This window comes from Hemiscyllium ocellatum, chromosome 7 (genome assembly GCF_020745735.1).
Source record: "Hemiscyllium ocellatum isolate sHemOce1 chromosome 7, sHemOce1.pat.X.cur, whole genome shotgun sequence".
NCBI lineage: Eukaryota > Metazoa > Chordata > Chondrichthyes > Orectolobiformes > Hemiscylliidae > Hemiscyllium > Hemiscyllium ocellatum.
This window is the reverse complement of record NC_083407.1, coordinates 89485219-89496482: the sequence shown is the minus strand read 5'-3', so window position 1 is coordinate 89496482 and position 11264 is coordinate 89485219. Positions and strand designations below refer to the sequence as shown.

Below are 11264 nucleotides of genomic sequence, written 5' to 3'. Positions count from 1 at the left end.
GGGTATGGGTGGGTTGCGCTTCGGTGGGTCGGTGTGGACTTGTTGGGCTGAAGGGCCTGTTTCCACACTGTAAGTAATCTAATCACTTGAAAAGTCTATTAATTTGAGTCATCCCAAACACTTGACAAAGCATTTGTGAAACAACAAGATGGGATAAAATGCCAGAAGTCTGATATGAGGAACTGATAATGAATTTAGTTACTTACAGTGTTGGAAACAGGTCCTTCGGCCCAACAAGTCCACACCGACCCAGACCCATTCCCCTACATTTATCCCTTCACCTAACACTGCAGGCAATTTAGCATGGCCAATTCACCTAACCTGCGCATTTTGGACTGTGGGAGGAAACCAGAGCATGGAGACACAGGGAGAATGTACAAACTCCACACAGTCAGTTGCCTGAGATGGGAATTGATCCCGGGTCTCTGGTGCTGTGAGGCAGCAGTGCTAACCACTGTGCCACCGTGCCGCCCACAGTGTTAATAATTTTCTCTGGAAATTCAGTTTTACTATAAATTACTGGAAGTTGGTGTGCCATTCATTTATTTACCATCATTGCAATCAAAACGTTTTCAGGAGTCAATACTTTTACCACCTGTAAATCTTAACTGTCAATTATTGTCAAAATGTGAAATAAGTGGAATGCATAGAAATAATTAACCTTTAGTTCAGTCCAAGCATGTTGTGATTTTAATTGTTATACTTATATTATAGTTACGAAATGCTTCTTTTTAAACAATTCAGCTACTTTTTTTAAAAATCTGTTTTCAGAACAGTATCCCACTAGAAGACATTCTAAAGATTTACAGATATAGGCCCTCAACTACTCAGTTCTGTAAGACAATTACGGTAAGATATCTTGTAGAGAGATAAAGACAAAGGTAACTAATTCAAGAGAAATTTATTCTTGGTCATCACTTAGATCTTCACATATGTTTGTTGTTGGAATTTACTAGTCTTTTAAGTCATGAAGTCGTCATATCAAAGTGGCACTCACTGCAGTGATCAGTATACATTGAACTTTTAGAAACTGAGAGGTCATTGTTCTAAGGGGTACGGAAAAAAATGTTTTGTGAAGTTCTTCTCCGTCTGTTCATGTTCATGTTCATGTTTGTAACTTGAAAGCTAACGTGCACATTTCTTTTTAATGTTGCCACTAGGTTGCACCCTTTGACCACAGAATCGATCATCCTTTGCTGCAGTTAACTCAATGTAAAAGCACAGATTGAATCATTATATAACTATGTTGGTTAAAGTTTATTCCTTTAATGCCATTCACTGAGTGTAACACACTGTTAGCAGTTTAAAAAAATATATAAATTGTTTTGATTTTGTTTTCCATTTCTGTCACTTTGCTCAATATGGATACACACACACAAACCTAAAAATTTCATATTGATTTGTATCATTAATTCATTCAGTAATTGTGTGAAAAAGATCAAAAACTTTTTTTAGGATTAATGGCAAGAATATATGTTGTTTTCCAATTGCGCATAACTGCAACTTATTTTTATATTAAAATTACAAACTTAATGGCAAAATGAGAAACATTCTGGATTTGCGTGGGAGGAGTTCAACTAGTTGCGATGGCTTGGAGTTGGAGAAATAATTTGAAAGTTGGTTGGAAAGTAATTTGAACTGTATCTTTGCTAACTTTGATTTGCTAAAGAAGTCCTGCTGACCAATGATCTGTAAGACCAGAGCTATACGTTAACAGCTTTTGCCAGTTAGTTTGGGGCTCAACTTTTATATCCTTGCATTTTTTGAAAATTCTCGAGGAGAAAGTGAGGACTGCAGATGCTGGAGATTAGAGCTGAAAATGTGTTGCTGGAAAAGCGCAGCAGGTCAGGCAGCATCCAAGGAGCAGGAGAATCGACGTTTCGGGCATGAGCCCTTCTTCAGGAATCAATATTTGAAAATTGTCCAGTATGACTAAGAAAGGCAAATGTAAGACATTATTTTCTGACATCTGGAAATACAGTATGGCAGATTACTGATGCCACCAAGTGGAAAGCTAAGGAATTGATTAATCTTATAATGACTCTTGAGGTAGCAGCATTTACAGGGTGATTCAGTTCTGCCATCTTGTTGATTTACACAAAGTTAAGAGGAACAGGTGACTCTCACATTTAACTGCTTTCAACCTGTTTCATGCCCTTATTAGAACGTGCATTCAACACGTGTTTCTGTGACTAACTATAACAAAGCCTGAGTGGGCATGGTGGTTTAGTGGTTAGCACTTCTGCCTCATAGTACTAGGGACCCGGGTTCAACTCCAGCCTTGGGTGACTATGTGGAGTTTGCATATTCTCCCTGTGACTGCATGGGTTAGCTCCGGTTTCCTCCAACAATGTGCAGATTAGATGAATTGGACATGCTGAATTGCCCATAGTACTCAGAGATTAGGTGCATTAGTCAGGAGTAAACTGTATGGGAAGGGGTCTGGGTGGGTTACTCATCGGACGGTTGGTGTAGACTTGTTGAGCTGAAAGCCTGTTTCCATACTGTGGGGATTCTAATTCAATATCAAATTTTCATGGACTTGTCATAATTCCCTTTTCATGAATTGAAACACTCAAACTCTGTTCAGGGCAAATGGCCAAATGTTGGAATAACAAGTCTCAGCACCAACTAGAGTAATCACTGGAATTGCTAAAGATAATCTGAAGCCTGGGTTTAACTCCCTTCGTAAACTGAGAAGTTGCTGCATAGTGCTGACAGTATTTGCTTGCTTACCCTTCACAACTTTACTCTTCAGAAATAACTGAAAACTGAAAACTTAATAGAGGGGTGGGCCTGGTTGTGCAGGAACCTGGAATTCATATCCAAGGATCAATAAGTAAAGGACCCTACTATGCTGGCTGCTTGGAAAGTATGTATGAGATCACATTTAATGCATGTCCTTCAGATTAAAAAATAGCTTTTGCAAACTTCCATCACGGTATCCCAACTAACTGCCTGCATATTATTCTGTTCCTGCCCGATGTTACTACTGGACAAGTCAGACCCTAGACTGAAATGGCTTGATAGATCATATTTTGCTTTTGTTTTGATTTTAACCTGGTGATCGTTCACTGAAACACGAATACACCATGCTGCAATTTCAGGTTTAATAATAAACATAAATTGAAATTGTAAAAGAAATGGAGATAAAATAGAGTAAATCAAACTATTTACACAGAACATGAATATACAGCTCTCAAAAGATAAAGTAAAATGCAATCCCATTCATCCCAAAAGCCCCTCATTGCACTGGAGTGTATTACCTTCCATTTCACATATGTAAGGCTGAATTTACCTATGCCATTAATACCCCAACTTGAGAATCTTGTTAGAATCTTCATGCAACTGAATTTAAACTTTCTCAGCTTCAAGTAACCCTTTTATGTTTTTAGTTAAACACTCCTGGCCCGGAACTTTTAAATTAAACTCTTTAGATTGAGGTAATCTCTTTCTTGATAATCCTAAACTACCTCCTCTTACAAACAGCCAAGACTTCTGCAAGCTACTGCAACCTAAAACTAAAAAAAAAGTATTGATTTTGTGTGCAGTTTTGGTCGCCATACTATAGGAAGGATGTGGAAGCTTTAGAACGAGTGCAGAGGAGGTTTACCAGGATGTTGCCTGGAATGGTAGGAAAATCTTATGAGGAAAGGCTGAGGCACTTGGGGCTGTTCTCATTGGAGAAGAGAAGGTTTAGGGGAGATCTGATAGAAGTGTATAAGATGATTAGGGGTTTAGATAGGGTAGATACTAAGAACCTTTTACCGCTAATGGAGTCAGGTGTTACTAGGGGACATAGCTTTAAATTAAGGGGTGGTAGGTATAGGACAGATGTTAGGGGTAGATTCTTCACACAGCGGGTTGTGAGTTCATGGAATGCCCTGCCCGTATCAGTGGTGAACTCTCCTTCTTTATGTTCATTTAAGTGGGCATTGGATAGGCATTTGGAAGTTATTGGGCTAGTATAGGTTAGGTAGGACTCGGTCGGCGCAACATCGAGGGCCGAAGGGCCTGTACTGCGCTGTATCCTTCTATGTTCTATGTTCTATGTTCTAAATTATTAGTATTTTCCCTAGGCCAAAATGATTTCTAGAATCTTTTATCTACAAGCCTCATGCACGACACTATTTATTTTGTTTGCATGTAAACTTTCCCACTATAAAGAATTTCCAATTAGTCTGCCTAAACTATTTATCTCAGACTGTTCAAATAAAAAAAAAATCACTATGGCTACAGAAATACCTACAATTTAATCATGAAGTCCCTTCAGACACATGGAAAATTCATATGCCACTAGTTGAAAATTCAAAAACCTCAAATGAATGGTTTTAAAATAAATAAAAATCGCATACATCTGTACATTACACCTCACTCTGTGGAAGAATGAAGTAGTATCTTATACAAGCACTTCCATTAATCATCAAAAATGATCTTGACACAACTTCTGTATTACATTAATAGTAGTAATATGTTGACATTAAAAAAGCAGTGAGTTACTCAGCAATCTTATATTACATTAGTTCATGGGCACCATATCACTCAGGATCCTTTACATGTGCTCTCAATAAAACATCCATATGATATTTTCTTTTCAAGGCACATGAATTATTTTCAAATTATGCAGCTGGACAATTGAGCTCCATTCAAAGAATCTTACGTCTTGTCCAATTTTTTTCTAGAAACTTGGAAGGAATGGGATCCATATAGCAATGTCTTTAAAGTTGTTGGTGATGTAAATCTCAAAATCATAGAATCATAAGATACAGAAGAAGACCTTCAGCCTATCAAAACTGCACAATGCCAAAATATTGTAGATCCACACTATTCCCACTTCCCAGCACTTGGCCCATAGCTTATTATATTATGACCCTTTGCATGCTCATCCAAGCACTTTCTAAAGGTGTAAGGTTTCACAATGTAACTACTCTTCCAGGCAGTACATTCCTAGGTGAGAAAATAAATCCCCTCTCTGCCTTTTATCTTAACATTATGTCCCCTCATTATTGACCCTTCAACCAAGAGGAACAGCTGCTTTCTAACCACCCTGCCCAGGCCCCTCAAATCTTATACCCCTCAATCAGGTCTCCCCTCAATCTTCTCTGCTCCGAAGAAAACAACCTGAGCTTATCCAGCTTCTTTTCATAGCTGAAATGCTCCATCCCAGGTAACATTCTGGTTAATCTTTTTTGCGCCCCCTCCAGTGCAATCATATCCTTTCTATGGTGAGGTGACCAGAACTGTACACAGTACTCTAGCTGTGGCGTAGCCAATGTTTTGCACAATAAAATTCCCAAAGTGATAAATGCAACTGTCCCATATGCTTTTGTAAGTACCTTATTACCCTGTCCCTCCATCCCAAGATCCCTCTGATCCTCTGAGCTTCCTACTATCCTGTCATTCATTGAGTACTCCCTTATCGTATTACTTCCTCTAAAGTGCACAACCTCACACTTATCAGCGTTAAATTCCATCTTCCACTTATCTGCCCATCTGACCAATCCCTGTGTATACTCCTGTAACCTAAGACCTCCTTCCTCACTGTCAATCTTTGTGCCATCTACAAATTTACTTACCATTCACCAGCCCCTGTAGACACATCCTGTTCTATATTGTTTATTTATATCATGAAAAATAAAGGACTCCACACTGATCCTTGTGGCCCCAGCCTCCAGTCACATGTTGCAGAGTCATCCCAAGACTCAGTGTCTCCTCTTCCATTGTAGAATACTTTTTGCAGATCTGTGGTCAGTTTCTTTGACAAATAATTGACAGAGCAGCCAATCCTAATCTTGTCACCTTGCATTAAAATAGCCTAATGGTTTCGCATAATTAGGTGCTGGTGGTACCATTTCAGTTGCCAGCACAGCTTTCATGTTTTCAAAGGCATTTTGATATTTGCTTTATCCACAAGTCTGTTCAAGGTTCAATAAGAGTGCTGAAGTTCAGAATAAGGGTCAAGAGTGTGGTGCTGGAAAAGCATAGCAGGTCAGGCAACATCTGAGGAGCAGGAGAATCGATGTTTTGGGCATACGCCCTTCATCAGGCTTATGCCCAAAATGTCGATTCTCCTGCTCCTCGGATGCTGCCTGACCTGCAGTGCTTTTCCATCACCACATTCTCAACTCTGATCTCCAGCATCTGCAGTCCTCACTTTCTCCTGAAGTTCGGAATAAACTTGAGGTAGAATCCACTCATGCTGTCTAACACAAAATCACATACTTGAAAATCTTAATTAACCCATATGTTCACTTCAGTAGATACCACCTAGCCTTGTCCCACAGTGTAGCCCAAATAAGATACCTTTACATTGACAAATTCACTGTTGACCCACCTGAAATCCAAGTTGGCTTTTTGAGGCTGGTCAAATGGTTCAGTCAATACTCTTGCCCAGTTTGACTAAAAGCAACCAAATTGTTATTTATTTTAGTTAGAAATGACTAAATCCTTTGGACTCATTCATGGCATCCCTAATAGCAAATTGTGACAAAATAACATTCTTTACCCCATCATTAAGATATCCCTGACAATAAACTCTACCATTCTTTAAAGTATTTAAGGCTGAGATAGATAGCCTATCTCTTAGGCAATCAAGTGTATGAGGAGCAGGCAAGAATTTGGAGTTGAATCCCATGATCAGCCTTGATTTTGTTGAGTGGTGGAGCATTCAACGAGGGGCCTATTACAGCTGCTCCAATTTCTCATGTTTCCATTGTACCTTTATCTTCACAATTGGTGTAACTAGCTCCACTTTCTTTAGTTGTGCAACCACAGGAAAGTGTTTGGAATTGGCACTACTGCCAGGGACACACAATATTGAAAAATTGGAATGTTTCTCAACTTGCCTTGTGTAAATGCTGAATTATTTTGATTAAATGTAAAGCAGCTAATGAACAAATATTCCAAGTAACCTTCATCAACAGTTGCACTGTAAACCTGGTTACCATATTTGGTATATTTGGCACCTAATAAAACTTTACCAACACCAGAGCAGATTAGTCTGATTTATTTCCTTTTCTTCCTGTTTTCTGTGAAGAAACTCAATGGAGATTTGACATGCATGCAAACAAAAACTGTGTTCCTAAGTTTGCCTGAGTAGACCTTGTGTACATGCTCAAATGAGCAGGGTGTATTGTTTCAATTCTTGCCAATGAATAATATTTACCTAAATTTTTATCTTTATTTCGAGTATCAGGTTAGTATTGTTTTGGGGCCTTCATCGTTAATACCAATTGGCATTAAACAATTTCAAGTATTGATTAATATTTGATGGTAATTCACCTAAATGTGTGCTGTTGACAAATTGAATCTGTCAAAATTAATTTGTTATTTCTTTGGGCCTCGTGAAGAATCTGTGATGTTCCTTTGAGAGAATGGATACTTAGATGGTACATGTCCCCTTTTTGTTTTCCAGACAAATGTTCAGTCATCCAGCATTTCCTTGCACCCTTTTGCAATGCTGACTGCTGCTTGTGCAGCAAAGCATACTACAATACAGGGTAAGTGGGAGTAGTCACTTGCCAAGCTCTTCACAGTTAAATTGGAGTCTGATTTATTCCATAAGGAGCAACTCTACTTTCTCTTTTGTCATCTAAACTATGCCAACTTAGGAAAATTTTGATTTGCTACTATTTTCCTCAAGATCTGGGCACTAGTGGTGAGATGAGAATTTATTGCCCATTTCTAGTTCCAATAGAAAGTGGTAGAAGGTCACCTTAATGACCAGCAAGCAACTTGAATCAATTATGTAGCTTGCTAGGTTACTTCAGAGGACAGTTAAAAGTTAAACATGCTGATGAGACGTAATTAGAGTCATTTATAGAGCAGACTGGATAAAGACATTAATGAACAAAACAAGATTTTACAAAATTTGATAAATTCCTAGTTATTTCAAGAGGCATTCAAGAGGGTATTGAATAATTATTTGGATAAAATAACACACAAATGTATGGGGGAAAAATGTAGGAGATTTCCATTTAATGGAATAGTGATGCTCATTTAACGAACTGTTACAGGTGCAATGGGCTGAATGGTCTCCTTCGCTGCTGCAAAACTTTTGTGAATCTGTTATTTTACTGATACCACCATTTTGTTACCCTATTTCTTAAACTGTCAAATTCTGCAACTATCAGAATTTGGACTATCTGGGCAATTAACCCAGTAACAAAAGCAGAATGCTACCATATCTCGATAATGTTGCACTGCTGTAGTTTTGCATTTACTATTAAGGTGCAAAGTGCTGTTTATGATAAAATCCCAAGAAGCCATTCAATCCAACAAGAGAATTAAGTCAAGAGTTGGAACAGCTTCAACTAAATTTTGTTTTGGAAATATTACAGATGGGCGCAATCTGTCATTTTTGACTTCCATTCAATGAGGAAAGTTTTATTTAACTTCTCCAAGCTAGAAACATTTTCAAACAAGCCACTCATGTTGTTCAGGGCAACTAGAGAAAGGTGATAAATTACGTGTCTTATAAAAATGTTTAAAACCAGTAACTGGAAGGAGCACCAGTGCAAATATCCAAACAGTGCATTTCAGTGCAATTATTTTGCATTCTTTTTAGATGCTTTCTTTTCTTTTCCTAAACAGGCATCAAACCTAAAGTGGGAAAAACTGCTTCAAAGCAGAACTTTAAGGGTCCTTCTACAGCAATTCGATCAGCTCACCAGCCTCATGGTAGTTGTGATGTTATGCAGCAGAATGCACAATGTACATTCAATACAAAGAATTTAAAGAAGAGATGTGATTTTGAAGGAGTAGCAATAAATACCACAGCCAGAGACTCTATGTTTTGAATGGCCGATTGAAGGTCAGTCTCATCAGCTATTGATAAATCACCTCCGCTGATATCCCTTTTGCCCTTAGTTCACGTTTATGTACAAATTAAGCAGGTCTGGCAACAGCTGTGGAGAGAGAAACAGAGTCAATGTTTCAACTCCTCTTCAGAATCTTCCTTACTTCTGAAGAGGAGTTATATTGGACTTGAAACATTACTCCTGTTTCCTCTCTACAAACGCTTCAGACCTGCTGAGATTTTCCAGCATTATCTGTACTTGTTGTTGTGTCACCATAGTCTTACCAGACCACAGGGGCTGCTCTCTTATTTGAGAGAGAAGTAACTAGTGGTGATTAACCTGAGGGCCACCAGAACTCAGGCGAGGGAAGAGGTTGTGAAGTAGAGTCCCTCATGGTTATCTCAAAGTGGCTTTGGGAATTGAATCCACGCTGTTGGCATCACACTGTTTTGGAAACCAACGATCCAGCCAACTGAGCGAAACTGATTCCCTTATGTTTGTTACCAAATAGCGAAGTTGTGCATATCGGCAAAATATTATTCAAATATTATTATAACAGTGATCATGGAATCCTGTATTCTCCCAGCAGGATTCGTGGCCGAAGATGAAAAGCTCAATATCTAACTTGAGTTTGGAAGAAATAGATGATCAATTTGCTCTCATTCGTGACAAAAAAGAGAAAACGTCCCTGTGCTCAAGAATTTATCATTGCAATTAAAATTTGCATATGAACAATTTTAATAAAATGCAAATCTTTTGTCCTCTATGACTGATATGGTGAAATACATTTTATTTATAAAGCTGTTTGGCTGATAAAATATGCCTGAATTTGCAACATCAAATGTTATGGAAAACTGAGCACTTGTAATTTGAAATTCTGTTTTTAAATAAAGAAGGATCAATGAGGAAGTGTGTTAATGTTTAATATGGAGAGATATACATTGGACATGCGAAATGGTAGTGGGGTTTTATGATGGATATGCAAAATGAAGGAATGTAATGGGATTCACAAGATGGGGATTACGTAATAGGAGTCATAAAAAGGTGTATTGCATCAAAATGCAAAACGGACACTGTGCAATGGATAGTTAATATGTGCCTGAGGTATGATATAAGTAAAATGGAATTTTTAGTGAACATCTAAAATAGAGGTACATAGAAAGGATATGTAAGTTAGTGGGCATGGAACTGCTCTTGGCATACTTTTTTTAGATATTGGCATTCTCTCTATGGGGCCTAACAAATTTGCTCATACTAATCATTCCAAACTCACCTCATTAACTACCTAGTCATTCCTGAAGAAGGGCTTATGCCCGAAACATCGAATTTCCTGTTCCTTGGATGCTGCCTGACTTGCTGCGCTTTTCCAGCAACACATTTTCACCTCATTAACTACCTACTATGCCTCCTATGGTGCCTCTTTTATTTGATGCGAGCCCAATTCTATCACTGGCCCAAGTGGAATTACTAACCATTGCTGTGATACTCCGGGATCCCTGGTCAAACACCATCTCCTATGCTGCTTGTGAAAATTGTGGAGAAGGCAAGTTGGCACCCCACTTTGTGGGCAGGCACCACAACATCTTGATGGGCAGGATAATATGAAGAGCTCTGTAATTCTTCCCCCGCACTGGCAGAGGAGAGTATCATACCAGATCCATGTTTGCCACCAGGGTCATTGTGGTCTCAGCCAAGTGGAGGAATGCCCAGCGGCATGGGATCCATTCTGGCAGTTTAACGCTGCCATCATCATCTCACCACTTTCTCTAACTCTGCAACTGCACCCAACATCCCACATGCTCAACCACTCACACTGTCACATGCAACATTCGTTAACCACCCCCCCCCCCACTTCCACTCACTCATCCAATTCTCCGACACTGCTAGCCCTGCATGCCCCTCTTTGCTGCCTATACACATGCTCAGGTCACCTTACCTCCATCTGTACCAATACAAGCAGCCATGCTAGCCTCCTCAATCCCTCCCTCTCCTTTCAGTCCAGGAGAAAACATCCCAGAATAGGGCAGGAAGAGCCAAGATATTCGGCTCCTCACCCCCATCATTGAGAATATTCTGACCTGACCACCCAGAATAGCTGACTGACTGACCATGCTCAGGACCATAGACTAATCTTGGTTGCTGCCCTTGACTGACTGTGCCTGGACCCTCTGACTGAAGGGTGGCTCCCTGCTTTCAAGGAGGTGACTTGCCTTAGGCTGAGAGAATGACTGTTTGGTTGAAGGACATGTCTGTGGACTGCTTACACAGCTGGCACACAGTGCAGATGTAAAATTGCTGTAGCACAGAGCTGTGCAGCAACATGTCCACCCTACCAGCTGTTCACTGCTGACAACAATGATAGGGCAGTTAAGAGTCAACTACATTGCTGTGGATCTGGAGTCACACATACGGCTGATCATTGAGGATGGCAGTTTCCTTCCCGAAAAGACACTCGTGAGCCAGATG

At 39.4% G+C, this 11264-nt stretch overlaps 1 long non-coding RNA gene across 1 annotated transcript; it reads left to right on the top strand.

Moving 5' to 3' along the window:
* Positions 1 to 770: 770 nt before the first annotated feature.
* On the top strand, positions 771 to 9568 carry LOC132817544 (uncharacterized). The gene is made up of 4 exons (XR_009644890.1): positions 771 to 849; positions 7415 to 7499; positions 8593 to 8812; positions 9388 to 9568. It is a non-coding gene; the product is annotated as an uncharacterized LOC132817544 (long non-coding RNA).
* The last annotated feature ends 1696 nt before the right edge of the window (positions 9569 to 11264 follow it).